Raw genomic sequence first — 14,095 nt, forward strand, 5'->3', positions numbered from 1 at the left:
TCACTCCCCCATCCCCCTTTATTTTGATATGCATCTCCTCACCCCCTCTCTTTCTCTCTCTTATACATTTGCAGGCTATACATTTCCACCGCACCTCTCTATAGGTCTCTCTCTCACACACAGCACTTATATGTCTCTCTCTCAGTTTCTCTCTCCACATCTGGCTTTGGGAGGAGAAAAACAGCAGATTAAGGAGTTGGACTGAACCATGAGAGGCTTTTCGGAGGGGGTACAACAGCTGGTTTTCAATTAAAAAGACAGCACGCTCACTGTCCCATTCCTCTCAACGACGCTCGTTTCCTCTCCGCGTTAAAGCTAACGTCCTCAGAGGAGCACCGGGCCTTTGATAAGCCGATTAATCTATTGATAATTGGTTTAAATGACCGCTTCTAATTGGCCTTATCCCCTCCCAGCTCAGCGCAGAGTGGTACGCTCCAGCTGGGGGGCTGTCTGTGGTGGAGTAGGGGCAGACCGAGCCGAGCCAAGCCGAGGCAGGCTGTGTGTGAATGGGAGACCTCGCCGCGCTCCTACGCTCTGTGATCTCTGCTCTCTGGATTATTCCTCACTTTTTTAAAACCCGCAGGATTTTGTGGTGACCTGTGCGGGTTCCTCTTGCTGCCTCCAGCTGAGCTCACCTCACTCAGGTTTTATGTGAGGAGAAGAAGAAGAAAGGCAGCAGAAGCGCGTGGGACTGTGTGGATTTAAATAACTGATCGGACTTTTCTGCGCGTTCCCGTGCAGGTAGGTCTGAGGGGTTCCGGAGGGGGTGGGTGGTGTTTGGAGGTGGAGAGGCCGGTGATGTTCTCCAGGTCTGGGCGGCAGATATGGGGGTATCGGGGTGGTGGCGGTTGTGGAGAGGGGTGTATGAGTGTGTGGATGTTTCAGGGGGAAAACGCCTCGCTTGCCCTCCGCATCACCGCTCATCAGCTGCTCCTGCTGCCTGCTTTTCCCCCCCTTTCTTTATTTTTTACGCGTGGAAATTTCCTCCTTCTCAATGCTGCGAGTGGGGATGAAGGAGTGGGACTTGGGGGTTGGTTGATACCACAGGTAGGGGCTGCTTTCGCCCTCGGGGTTCGGCCTGTGTTACGGCACCAAGCGGACCGCTTCGCTCTGCGTTTTTCCTCCATTTTAAAGTGCGGAGTTCGGTGCGTAAAAGAGGCGATTTTGAGCTGCAAGTGTGTGTTTTTCTGTGTGTGGTGAAGGGGAGAGTGGTGGGGGAGGCTGAGGAGGAGGAGAAGGAGGAGGGGGTCTGGGAGGTAGCACAGCTCCAGACGCCGATCCATTAAGGAAGAACAAAGGGGGGGAAGGCGGCAGAAAAACGTTCAAAACCGCAGCCGAAACCCCGGAAACGCGTCCGATGGTCGCCCCGAACTCTGCGGACGAACCGCCGGTTGCTGCCGAGATCCACGCACCAAATTCGGATTTGTGTTTTTCTGAATCCGCCTTCATCCGACTGCCCATGTGCCGAAGAGCAGCCTCGATCTTCTGGATCAGCCCCCAGCCCCGCTCACGGAACCGAGACCGGCACATTTCTGATCCCGGTTCGGCGAGTTCAGGGTCGGGATTTATTTCAGAGCCGCGATCGTGATGATCTCATTGTGATCGATGTTCTTCCTGACACACTCAAGTCACACCAGGCTGAAGGTTATCAATCAGAATCCCGACCAAACAGTCCGCGCTGATCCTCAAGTAACGTTTGGATCACAGTCCTGGTAAAGGATTGCTGATGTGTTTACAAGTCGATCAATGATGTGATCAGTTTAGCAACAAACAGTCCAAATCAGGTTTTCAGGACCAAACGGCCCCAAATAGCGAAAAAATGAATCGATAACAAAAAGAATCAGTTATTAAAAACGGATTAAAACATAAATTTGCTGCAGAAGAAGAAGAGGAATCAACCTGCACAGGCGATCAATAATCACACGATCAATAAGTGATGTGATGGGCTGTATGATAATGACTGATTGAATGTAAATGGTGCCAGGAGTAGCAGCAAGTCTCCCCCACATGTGTCCTTACCAAACAGATGTTCAGCTAAACACTGATCCTGTGATCAATAATCTGATCGATGGCACGGGTCAGATTCAGATCAATAATAAAGGAGACAAATTTGAGATTAAATAATGACTCCAAACCAAACCTACGTGAAGAAAAGTGCAAAAACTGATCAGAGATGATGGTGGATTGAGCACTTTGATCATCAGTTAATCACATCGATTGATCATTTTAAGCAAACAAACACAAAGAGCTTCTGTTTGAACCGTCGTTCAAGAAGTCGTCTCAGGAGTTTCTTCACAGTTTTATGGTGTGTTTTTTCTAACATGTTCCCCATTTCACCAGGAGAATAACCAGCTGATTAACCAATATCCCAGATAAACACATTATCTGCAAAGAGCGAGCTTCAGAAACTCTTTTCCAGAGAGACATGGATCAGATAACAGCAGCGCACAGAAAATCAAATGGAGATCTCAAATGAATCGTATAAAAAAACATGCTGACAATAATCAAAAGTCACATCAGAGCGAAAATGAAGTTAAGTTTGAATCGAATATAAAAAGTAACGAGAAAGAAAACAGCTTTAAAGTCCAAACAGCGGATGAATAAAAGCCAAGCAGGTGATGATGACCGCAGAGTTGAAGATTTTCCATAAATCTGGTCAGAGCTGTAACGACTAGTCCATAAATTTTTAAGCTGATTGGAAAAGAAATGAATCACCGGTTGTTTTGGTAACAGATTTGACATTTTAAGTAAGATGAATTTAAGTAAAAAAAAGTCACGGTTCCATTTGCAGTTTGGCTCAAATTAGTGTATTAGTCCTGCCAGGGCTTCAGTCTGCTGGTCCCTCATTATTCCTTCATTACTCTAGACTAAATATGTTTTCCAATGGAGATCTGCATTGACTTTTTCTATGACTTGAAATCTGGCACTTTGGTCTAGAACCTGACCAAGACGAGATGTTTGGTATCAGAACCAATTTTTGTGAGTTAAAAAAATATATTTGATTTCAATATTTCATCTGATTGTGTACATGGGTCACATTTAGCTGCTTTTCCATTCACACTATTTGGAATTTTTAGGAATTTTAAGGAATGGAACTGTTTCACTTCACACTGTTTGTCTACATTGTTGTGAAACAGCTGTGTTGCCAGTGGCTTTGCAGCAACGTGTTCCCCTCCAGTCCAGCAGGTGGCAGTAATCGGGATCGGATTGCTTTTTGCAGATGAGCTCATTGAGCCAATGCTGGAAAATAGGCGAGCAGTGGCAGAAAAGCGGATTCCCGACTGCTCTGAACATCGTACTCGTTGATTTTTCATTACATGCTCATAAATAACGGGTGCAGCCCCTCAGCTGGCTTTTGGAAGTTGACCAATCAGAAGAAACTGGGCTTTTAGAATGGAGGGGAGGTTAAAAACACGGGAATTAAACTGGCTGGCTATCTTGCTGCTGCTCCAATCTCAATCTCACTGTCTGAGTAGTTTCTGTAAAGTATTTTTCAGTTGTTTTCAAAAATGGTCCTCTGAGAAACATCACTCAGCTGATCTCCATCATCACGCTCTATTCACCAAATGCTCACAGCTGCCCAACCAAACGAAGGACCTCAATAAGAACTGATGATGATTTTTAAGTACTGGAGTAATCATTAAGTTAAAGCACTCGTTAGCATGTTACTGTGGCCAGAAGCAGCAATGATGAATCTAGAAGTGAGGAGGAAGCTGCAAAGGTAAAAGAAGAATGCGCAGCTTAGCTCAGAGAGTAGATATGACCGTGCAAACCGCAGGAACACGCAAAGAAGTTCTAAAAAATAAACGTGGATCAGATCCATGTGCCTATCGCACTTCACTTAGTTCAGCAGAACTAATGACATTCCCATCAGCCTCAGCTGCACTTTATGTTTAGCGCCATTTTACAGATGTCCTCCATTTTTTAATCTATATGCAGCCTGTAGTTTTACTCGCCATCCAAATAACTCCAAACTCTTGCTCTCTATCAAACGGTGACTCACTGCAGCGCTGGACAAACGTCTACGTCCACTTGCGAAAGACGTTTATGTCGAGGCAGGTGGGGATTTTAATGATTCCTGCAGCTGCTTTCACTCGCAGAGGGGCGGGAAACATGCCTCTTTGGAGCAAAACAAATGACTTTAAAACGAGGCAAAGACGCCACGGAGTAAATCAGACTGTTATAACTCGCTATTGCAGCTCATTAATGCAGTTTCTTGTTCTCAGCCTTTTTGAGATGAAACACTTATTAAAATAAACACTGGGCTGGAACAGCTCGAATTATTTGATTAGATTCTTTAGCTCGTCACTAAAACCAGCTTTTATTGTGCTTAAAGCAGGTTCTGTGTAACAAATAAAACCTTTTTTGATCATTTTGTCTGAGTTATTTGGTGTAAAATGAGAAAACATGGGACAACATCCTGGTGTTCAAGGTGATGGTCCAGTATCAACATGAAGCTTAACAAAAAACAAGCCAACAACTAATTGTTGTGGCATGTTTTTGTGCAAAAAGACTTGATTGTGTATTAATTTAGTAAAAATCACTCTAAATGCCACTCTGCTCTTAATAATACAGCCCAGTACTGTGAGCTGAGTCATAGTTTTGGGATGGTAATGATATAAAATGTCTGAAAGGCACCAAATGTTTGTTTTTCCTGAATCATTCACACAAAATGCGGAAGCAGAAACACTGGAAGTAAAACTTTAATGTTCCTTACAGGTGCGTGTAGATGGAGCACAGCTGGATGCAGCTGCACGAATGCCAAACGACTCCAGATCCTCTGGAGGAAGCGTGCTTTTCACATTTCGCTCGCTCGGCCTCTCTGTTACTGTAACGTCCTCTTTGTGATTGTAATGCATCTCGTAAAGTTGCAGTTTTCCTGCTGTGAAGCTGCAACATGTTTCCAAACCGAGCTTCACTTTCCTGCCTGATGCTTTATCTCGGCATCACTTTTTCCATTTGTGTGTGTGTGTGTGTGTGTGTGTCCAGTCTGCAGTCACTTCTGGAGCTAATCTGCCTTCGCTTTGGAATACAGTTCAGCTCCAGAGGGAGTTGAACTACCAACCCTGAAGCCTATAGGACACGCACAGAGTTCAGTACAAATGTGTGTGCGCTTTTGAAAGTCCATAGCAGGTTTCATTTGCAATAGGAGATGTTATGTTGGACTTGTTACAATTTTTATCTGTTTAGTTAACATCATGTTCATTTTTTTCCACTGAGATAATAGTTTCATGCAAAAAATAAGGTTTCGATGTTCACTCACGAGGTGAGTGCTGCCCTAACTGCTCTGAAATGATTACATGTTGTTGTTCCATGCTGTAACATGCCAGCTGTACCCGGATCAGTTTGCACTGGAGATGATTTTTGTTTATTTATTTAAAAGTTTGTTTTTGTTATTCCTCTCAGTCAGGTTTAGACAAAAACTTCCAACACCAGGGGGCGGTGTTTTCAGACGTGCGCTGATCTTTTTAACGTTTCTTTATTATTTTTTTACTCTAATTTCCTCATCAGGTTTGTTTTTTGTGGGGCTCCAGTTATAAGTAAGAAAGTGCTGTTAATGACTTGCTGGGCTGACCTGCTGTGCCACCTTATGGTAGAAACCGGTATTACACAAAAGTACAGCCAGACCCAAGTTCAGCTTTAGCTGATAGCGCTTCATCACCACACACAGATGTGTATCGTTTCTTCACATTGTGATTACAGCGTTAGTTACATTTGGAAGGTTTTACACTATTTTTAAACACGGCGCTACGACTCTTGACTGGCATCTAATCTCATCGTGCCACTCATGCTTTACTGGACAGATGTTTTCAGTTTTTAATGTTTTATGACTGGCAAACAGCTTCTAGGTGTGTTATTGGCAGAGTTATGGTTTTGCATCCTATCTGGAAAGATGCATCCTTCAAAAACTTGAACATCTGAAAATCATTCCTAAAAAGCAAGTGCAGTTACTTCCTAAAGTGATTATTTAAATAAACTACTCATTACTTTATCTTCTGCAAATATTTTATTTACAAAGTAATAAAGCATAAAGCTGGGTCTTCACAGAGACTCTTATCCCGTGGTTCGAAGGACTCCAACTCCACCCTTTTGGACTGCAGCCACTGATGATGGTCTTTGTCCTGCTTGCATAGTTCTCCACCTGCTGAGGGTTCTCCTTAGAGTGGAGCTCCAGCTCACAGCGGAAGGAGCGGAAGGAGGACTTCTCCCATCAGCTGCAGTAAAAAGGGTGGAGCTGGAGTCCATGGAGGATTGCTACAACAGTGAACTAAGCAGTGACCAAGTCATCTACTAATAAATTAATCAGAGGTGGCGATTTGCTGCAAACATAGTAAACTGGTAAAAGTCTCAGTCTGAGGGGCTGGTTTGACTCGTTTCGTGGATAAACTGCATAATTTCTGTTATTCTAACATTTTTAAGGCAAAACATTTATAATCGATTAACTGAAAAAATAACTTGCCATCTTAGTGATGTTGATTTTGGCTGCTGGCCTAAAATCACTGTTCAAGTGAAGAGGTCAGAGGTCACAGCTGTCTGCCTCCGCAGGAGGACTGCTTTGGCTCGTTCACGCAGTATTTAGTCATGATTAAATCTGTTTGAAAGGACGTCACAGACAGAGCGAACATCCGCACGGCTGCCTTTAAAATCGTTTGTGGCGAGCTGTGTTTTGCGTCGGGTCGTCTCACGTTCTTTGCGGAAACATTTGCGTCTTTCTGTTTGGTTGAGCTCCCAGTTACTGCCTGCAATCTGCAGTCATTTGTTGTCCAGTGTTTGAGTGCTGCCATAGCCGTGGAGTGGAATGAAGACGGACGCCGAGTCGGCACTTCATTAAAAAAAACGTAAATATTTGGATCGTTACTTGACGCGCAGCTGGAGTCCTTCAGGTGAAGGGCTGTTGTTATCCTGCTATTGGAAATCCATCAGTGTGTCTTATTATGGAGCATTGATTTGATATGAGTGTGTCTGTGTGTGTGTGTATTTGACCTCATGTGCGTTCTTAATTATCCTTTTGTCGAAATCAGGTCATAGTGTCACCTGCAGCGGCGTGTTTTTGTGTGTGTTAGACATCAGAGCGGGCAGACGTGTGCAATTTAATCCAGAGCACTTTGTCTCCCTGTAACACACGCCATTGTTTGTTAATGTACAATTAGAGTCTAAAAACACACACTCGCACTCTGTCACATTGAGTCATTGGCAGAGTCAGCGCTGAGAGAACGCTGAGTCAGCAGAGCGAGACGGACCCTGATATGATATTTCTGCCGGCAGCGTTTCACCTCTGACTCTGTCTGTGAAGACGTTTTACAGCCAGACCAGCCGGTCCTGCTGCTGCGATGATGTCATCTTTCTGTGCACCAGCGTGTACTTCAGACTGATTCTATCTGAAACTGAGGTTTCAGATCCTCCCCAGTACCCGTCCTAATGAGATAAACATATCAAAATTAGTGGGCCTCTTATGTTCCAGTCGTGGATGCTCATACTAAGCACGACCAGAGTCTCAAATAAATGAGATCAGTGTATGTACGCGTAATCCCAGAATGTTCTTACTGCTGTTACCAAGAGCTTTTTTCTATTCTTGGGAATATATGATGTCATAGATAGAGGATTTCCTTATCATCATCATCATCTCAGCACAGTGGCCCCGCCCACCTGCTGTTCAAACCTTCTGTTTAGGTGAAGGTTGGCTTAAAGGGACGGCAGAGCTGCTAATCTCATCGTACTGAAGCTGGCGTTAAATTGCTAAAATGTATTTTTACACCTTTTTCTTGACGAAAAACAAAATAAAAATTTTAGTTTTCACAAATATGTATGTTAACACATATAATTAAGTCCATCAAGGATTTTTAACAGTGAGGGCATGACGGTGCACTTTTAGCACCGCCCCCTCACAGCTACAATACGTGGGTTTGAATCCAGTGGCCTGCTGGGGCCTTTCTGTGTGCAGTGGGTACGTTCCCCCCGTGTATGCATGAACTCCAGCTTCCTCCCACAGTCCAAAGATGTACACATCAGGTTATTTGGTGATTCTAAATTGGTTGTAGTTGTGAAACTGAGAGTGAATGGTTGTCTTTTATTCTGCCTCAGCCTTGTGGCAGACTGGCAGCCTATCAGGATGTGCCCTGCCTCTCGCCTTGCGACGGCACAGCCACAACTCTGAAGTGGAAAAGAGGTGGATGGATTTTAAACGCACTCCCACAAAGGATAACAAGAAGTTAGAAGCGAACGCACAACAGAAGCTTCCGTGTGTGTAAATAGGTAACTTGTTGAAGTGCCTATAGGATTTCTTTGTGGCTTGCTTCATGCCTTAAATCAAAATGAATGCTGTATAGGGTCCCATTCACGCTGGAGTGCCTCCTGTGAAACAGGAAGTCCACAGAATGGCAGTTGTTGAAGTAGGGGTGTTGTTTGGGGAGGGCGACCGAAAGGTAGAGAAGCTGAAATGGCTTGTTGCAGACAGAGGATGGATTCAGGAGCAGCAGAGCGGTGTAGGATAAAGAAAGGCTGCTTTGAACTGCTGCAGCAGAGTCGAAGAATAAAACACACGGAGCCTTTTTAAAGTGTCAAAGGAAAAAAAATACTTATGAAGTCATAAAAGTCTAAAAGTCTGATGCATTATTTATGAATTTGTTAGATTATCAGTCCTGATGCACTGGCAGCATTTCATGCAGCAGGTGTATTTTAACTGCTTTATAAACAGTTAGTTAGTTTAGTCCAAAGTTTTACAGCCTCAGGGCCGGACTCAGTGTTGACTTTGGCTCCTGGAGTCACGATTCACTTTTCCTCACATAGCATTTAGCACCTCTCCACTGAAGAGCAGCAGCTTGCTCACTGAAATCCTGTTTCCTGTCTGTTTGAACACGGACGTGAACGCAGCCACAATTTAAACAGAGCAGTTCACTTGTTTCTGGGACCGTCTCACTCCTGCGGACGGCAACGTGAAAGATTTACGACAGAAACCTGACCGTCACCTGACGACGAGCCACCGGCCATCCCCGCTGCTGCCTGCGCCTGTTTTTAATGCTGCTTATTGTCTAATTTTTTGTGGTAATGTGTAGATGAGTGTAGTTAGTTCATCAGTTTCCTCCTAGAGCCATCAGCGTCATTAGAGACGGATGCTAAGAGCTTCTTTTTGTGCAGCAGTTCAGACAAATGTGCTGAGGACGAGGAGGAAGCTGCAGGCTGTGATTTCACAAACGCTGCAGACACATTAAACACAAATTACTTTAATTGTTAGTCATCATTTAGTTTTATGGTTGTTGCTGTTTGAAAATGTTCATAAACATTTTTATCATAGTTTTTATTGACCAAAGTCGCTCAATTCCACAGCCTAACTGGAACAACAGGGATAGATTTTCTCTAATTAGTCTGCAAATAGTGCAAAGTGACCCTTTCAGTGAGCTCTTCACAAGTTTGATGGTTTGTACAATAACTTCATGAGGTATTCATGATCTCATACTCCGTTTTGAAGGCTTGAAGTATAAACTTGTGCTCGGGCTCTTTGTGTCGTGTCGACTTTTCAGCAGCTGAGAAGAACATTTATTTGTCTTGATAAAAAGAAGCAAACCTGCAGCTGTGAACGGTGTTAAAATACGTGTCCGTCTCTAATCTGCTCACAAGGAATTTAGTTTATATAAGAAGTACACACCCTGTTCTAATCAATGAATTGTAAATCTAAACTGTGTTTAAATAAAGGAGCCGTTGTCCAAACCGGGCTAAATCGGATTGCCAAACATTGGAATATTTGTGTTTGTCACATCTGGTCTTTCACCATCAGGAGGGTTTCACTTCATTTCACTGCTATCAGATCTGACACAACAAAGCACGATTCATAGGCAGCCTCTTATCCGATTTGATGGCTTCACCGGTGTAAAACACATACTGGTGTCCTTGTTAGAACCCCGTGTTCCCAGACCCGCAAACATTCAACCCGAACCTGATCCTTCCCTGAACTCTGAAACCATTTAAATAGTGCCCACTTTCCACTCGTGCCCTGATGACAGGACTAAAATGGACAAGGGTCCTCACAAAGCTAGGCACACAAGTACAAACGCACACTCTCAGGATGAGCTGAGGAACAGGCAGGAAACAATCAGCTGAGGCTATTGGTTTCCTCCCTCGATGCCTCCTGACCTCTAGCAGCTGGATGTGTGCGGTCATGTGTGATTTGGCCTTAGAGAGGCCAGGGTCAAAGACATACGTGTGACTTTCTGTCTGTGTGTGTGTGTTTGTAGCCGTATGTACATTTACTCATGTTCTTTCCTGAAGTACTAATTACCTTTTTGTGTTTCTCTTTCACATTTAGCTTCAGCTGCATTTATCCGACTGCTTCTACTCTCCAAACCATCTCACACTGATGCATTTAAAACAGAGTGACGTTTTCTCAAACACTCAAAACAAGCAGAAGTGAAAGTGAGAAATTAAAGTGTTTTGAGCAATTCTCGTGTACAAATGTTCCACATTATGATTTCAACATCTCATGTGTTCATTTCCAGTTTTGATAAGTTTCACACAGTTGTGAAAGAGGCTATTTGAACTCTTGGAAGCTGATTCAGGTTAAAAAAATGTACAAAAATTTTAAAGGAACAAAAAACCCCAAACAAAAACAAAACCCAGAAGAAGACAGCTGCAGTTCCTCTTGTTGTCACCCTGAACTCTCTGAAGCCAGTCTTTCTTGTAACTGTTTCAGTCTTCAGTTCTTCAGGTTTCTCGAAGGATCCCGCGCTGCTTCGATAGTTTTGAGGTCAGGGCTCTGGGGAGGCCAGTCCACGCCGTGCTTTTACTGCACCAGCAGTGCGTTTGGATCGTTACATTTCTGAAAAATGAAGCTGCTCCCAGTCAGATGTTTTGCACGTGGTGGCTCAAAATCAACTAAAAATGTTCAAATTTAGATTCTTCCCTCCGTCAGACGTGTTGCCGCTTATCAAATTAACGGTTCTGCAGTTGTTGTCATCGCTACACCTGTCTGTGAAGGATGGTGTGAATTAGAAGTGAGAGTCAAATTCCTGCATTGTGTTCGAACTTTCACTGAACTGCTGCAACATCCTGCATGTTTCTGTGCATTCCTGTGAATCTTTGAATCCTTGGAGTCCAAGGTTAAATACAAGTGTGTGTGCGCACGAGTGATTTCACATCCCGTGTGTGGAGGGGGGGCATCGCTCTGCAGCTGCCGAGTCTTAGAAATGTTTTATGAACCAACAGGGACGCTGTGTGTGTGTGTGAGTGTGTGTGCATTCAGGGTGGTGTCCAACAGTCAACATTACAGCTCTTTCAGGCCATTAAAGGAGCATAACACTGTTTTTGCCTCCTGATTGAGCACAAATCACAGAGTTTCCACTCCTGTGATGTTTTTCCAGGACTTTTCAGATCGATTTCTCGGAAACGTATAAACCCAGATACAAATGCTTCATAGGACTGTAAAGTAAAGGCTTTTATTTCATCAGTTTCTTTTCTTATCGTCTGTTTAGACTCGAACACGAACTCCTTGGCGCTTGTCATCTCTGTTTTGGTTCTTTTAAGCCATTAAAAGTGAGCTAAAGTGTCCCTAAGCTCCAACACTGATGTTATCCTGACAAATATTTAGGTCCGGTGTTCGCAACACGTCGAGATAAGCTGCAGAGGGCTGCGTGGGCCTCTGATGTTCAGATTCGCCGCGTGTTGTGATCCGCAGATCTTCTTGTGACAAATTGTAATTCCTGTAAAGTCGGATGTGAACAAAGGTTCGTGTTTAGGTGTGTTACACGCGTGAAAGCGGCAGACACGATGGCTCCTCTGTGCACGGGTGAAAGGGTTATTCTTGGGTACATGAGACATGAAGAACAGGTTTTATCAGCAAGAAAGCTGCGATAACATCACAACTGTACTCATATTTATCTGTTGGGCTGATTTTCTAATCTGCACCTGGTTACCGAGCTCGCCGTTGGAGCAGCTGGCAGTCGGGTTTAAGTTGCAGTCCTATTTTAAACCTCGCTCCCCGTGCACTCTGCAGAGAAGGGCTGGAACGCGTAAAAGCATTCTTCTTCCTCCTCTCGCTGCAAAACGAGACACTTAAACGCATAAACTGCTCACTTTTGAAAATGCATTAGTTGCTAAGTTACAGCACCTTTAAATGAGGACGTTTTGAAATTAGAAAACGGACAGAAGAAGCATCCAGAAGCTGCAGAGAAACAGATCCAGCGCTTTCTCCATTTTCACTTTCCTTTTCTTCCTCGCTGTTGTGTTTGTGTATTTTGGTTTGAAATGATGCTGTTACAGCAGCGAATGCTCGTATTAAGAGCTGGCAGTGTTTAAATAAAGAGGTGAGCATGTAAAAGTAAAGCCTGTGAGCTGAAAGCTCAAGCCTCGGACTGCTCGTTTGTGTGTACTTGCATTAGTTTCTCTGTTTTTTTTTTTTAACGCTGAACTTAAAGTACATTTATTCTGCTCATTTCCAGCTCCGTGTTTTTTATTCTCGGACTCCACTGGAGTAGATTTACACGATTCTCCGTTCAGCGTCGGCCTTGATGCAGCCCTTCAGTTCATCCTTTGAAACGAGTCTTTATGTTTTCAGTTTTAGCTCTTCTTTTTTTTCTTTTTAAATCTCCTCTTTAAGGTGACCTTCCTTGAAGCCCACAATTTTCTCAGATTACCTGTCGCTCTCCTGGCTTCAGCAGATAGAACCAAGTGCATCCTGCTTTTAAAGGGGAAAAAACAACCATAATAATCAACCGTGGCTAGAAAACCTTCACTGGATTCTGTAATTCGAACAATGTTTTTGTACATTTTTCCAGTTACATTAAAAAAATAGTAACTCGAAAAAGCAGATTTCTCCTTCTTGGTAAAAAATGGTATTTTTGTTAAATCCATCCGTGCATGTTTCAGCTCGTATCTGATCTGGACTGTGAGAGTGGATGGCACGAACATTTGCAGCAACAAAGATTACAGCAGGACGTCTTTGTTCGCTAATTATTACGCTCATTAGCCGCTTATTGTGGGACATAATTGTGGATTTTGTTTTTTAATCTCAAGCTGTGTCAAACGGTTCCTGTATGCAGGGCTGTATCAGGTGACCCCGAACCTTCTCTTAATTGCTGCTATAGGTTCAGGCTGCTGGGAATTTCCCATCATGCTCTGAGCACTTCTCCCCCACCCCCCCCTCCTTTCACTGCTGCATGTCATGAACTTGTGTCTGTAGTTTGTGTTTTGTCCTTGTGTCTCCGTGCTCTCCTGCTTCCTTCCACTCACCCACCCACCCACCCCCGGCTGTTCGCAGTACATGGCTGCCCATCCCTGAACTTTGTTCTGCTGGAGGACTCTTCCTGTTAAAAGGGAGATCTTCACTGCATCCATGAACCATCTCTGAGGTCTTCCTCGCTCCCTCCTGCCTCGGAGCTCCATGTTTCTCATCCTTTGCCCAATATAGCAACTATCCATCCTCTGCACATGTCCTGCTATTGAAATCTGAAAGCTTTAGTTCGTAGATTTAAAAAGATAGAATCCATCCATCGCCTGCTTATCCAACTCAGGGTCACGGGAGGCTGGAGCCTATCCTAGCTGTTATACAGTGAAATCAGTAATAATTAACTGCAGTCACATTTTTTGGTTTTTGGAACATAAGGTGCTAAAAAAAATAATAAAAACTCTCTCTGGTGATAAACTCGTAGCTCTCTGGTTCGTTGTGAATATTAAATACAGGAAGGCTTGTTTTTCTCTAATGAACCAACATCAGAGTTGGTAAATCTTTGCCTGTTCTTGTTTTCCATCGTTCTGACCTTGGAGTACAAGTCAGACTTTGTCGTTGAGCTGTTAATGACTGAAACAGCAGCAGACTTCAGTGTTTCCCCCCTGCTCTGGACAGACTTCACAGGTTTGAAAGTAGCTGCTTTAGCATTCGCAGCTGAAGGCATCAGGTAAATGGGGTTTATCAGATGCAAATGATCCCGGAGTTTAGGACAGAAAAGGTCTTCAGGTGTCGGAGTCACCTTGTTTGTAGCCGGGTGGGGGGTGGGGTGTCCTGTACCGTGCCACTGTTCCCATGTTGCAGCTCATTAATGTCACAGTATTCACACTATTGATTGTTCACACTGTTTCTCAAACTTTTTAAATTACTGCCGGTTCTGCT

The 14,095-nt window shown here is 43.9% G+C and overlaps 1 protein-coding gene across 1 annotated transcript in view; it reads left to right on the forward strand.

Annotated features, from left to right (window-relative positions):
- The first annotated feature begins 492 nt into the window (after positions 1 to 492).
- The window catches only part of plxna3 (plexin A3), a 147,623-nt gene continuing 134,020 nt past the window's right edge, over positions 493 to 14,095 (forward strand). Inside the window, exon 1 of the mRNA XM_063464401.1 lies at positions 493 to 741. The gene's annotated coding sequence lies outside the window, so the exon portion shown is untranslated. The remainder of the gene's footprint in view (positions 742 to 14,095) is intronic.

The sequence above is a fragment of the Pelmatolapia mariae genome, linkage group LG20, assembly GCF_036321145.2.
Source record: "Pelmatolapia mariae isolate MD_Pm_ZW linkage group LG20, Pm_UMD_F_2, whole genome shotgun sequence".
Lineage (NCBI taxonomy): Eukaryota > Metazoa > Chordata > Actinopteri > Cichliformes > Cichlidae > Pelmatolapia > Pelmatolapia mariae.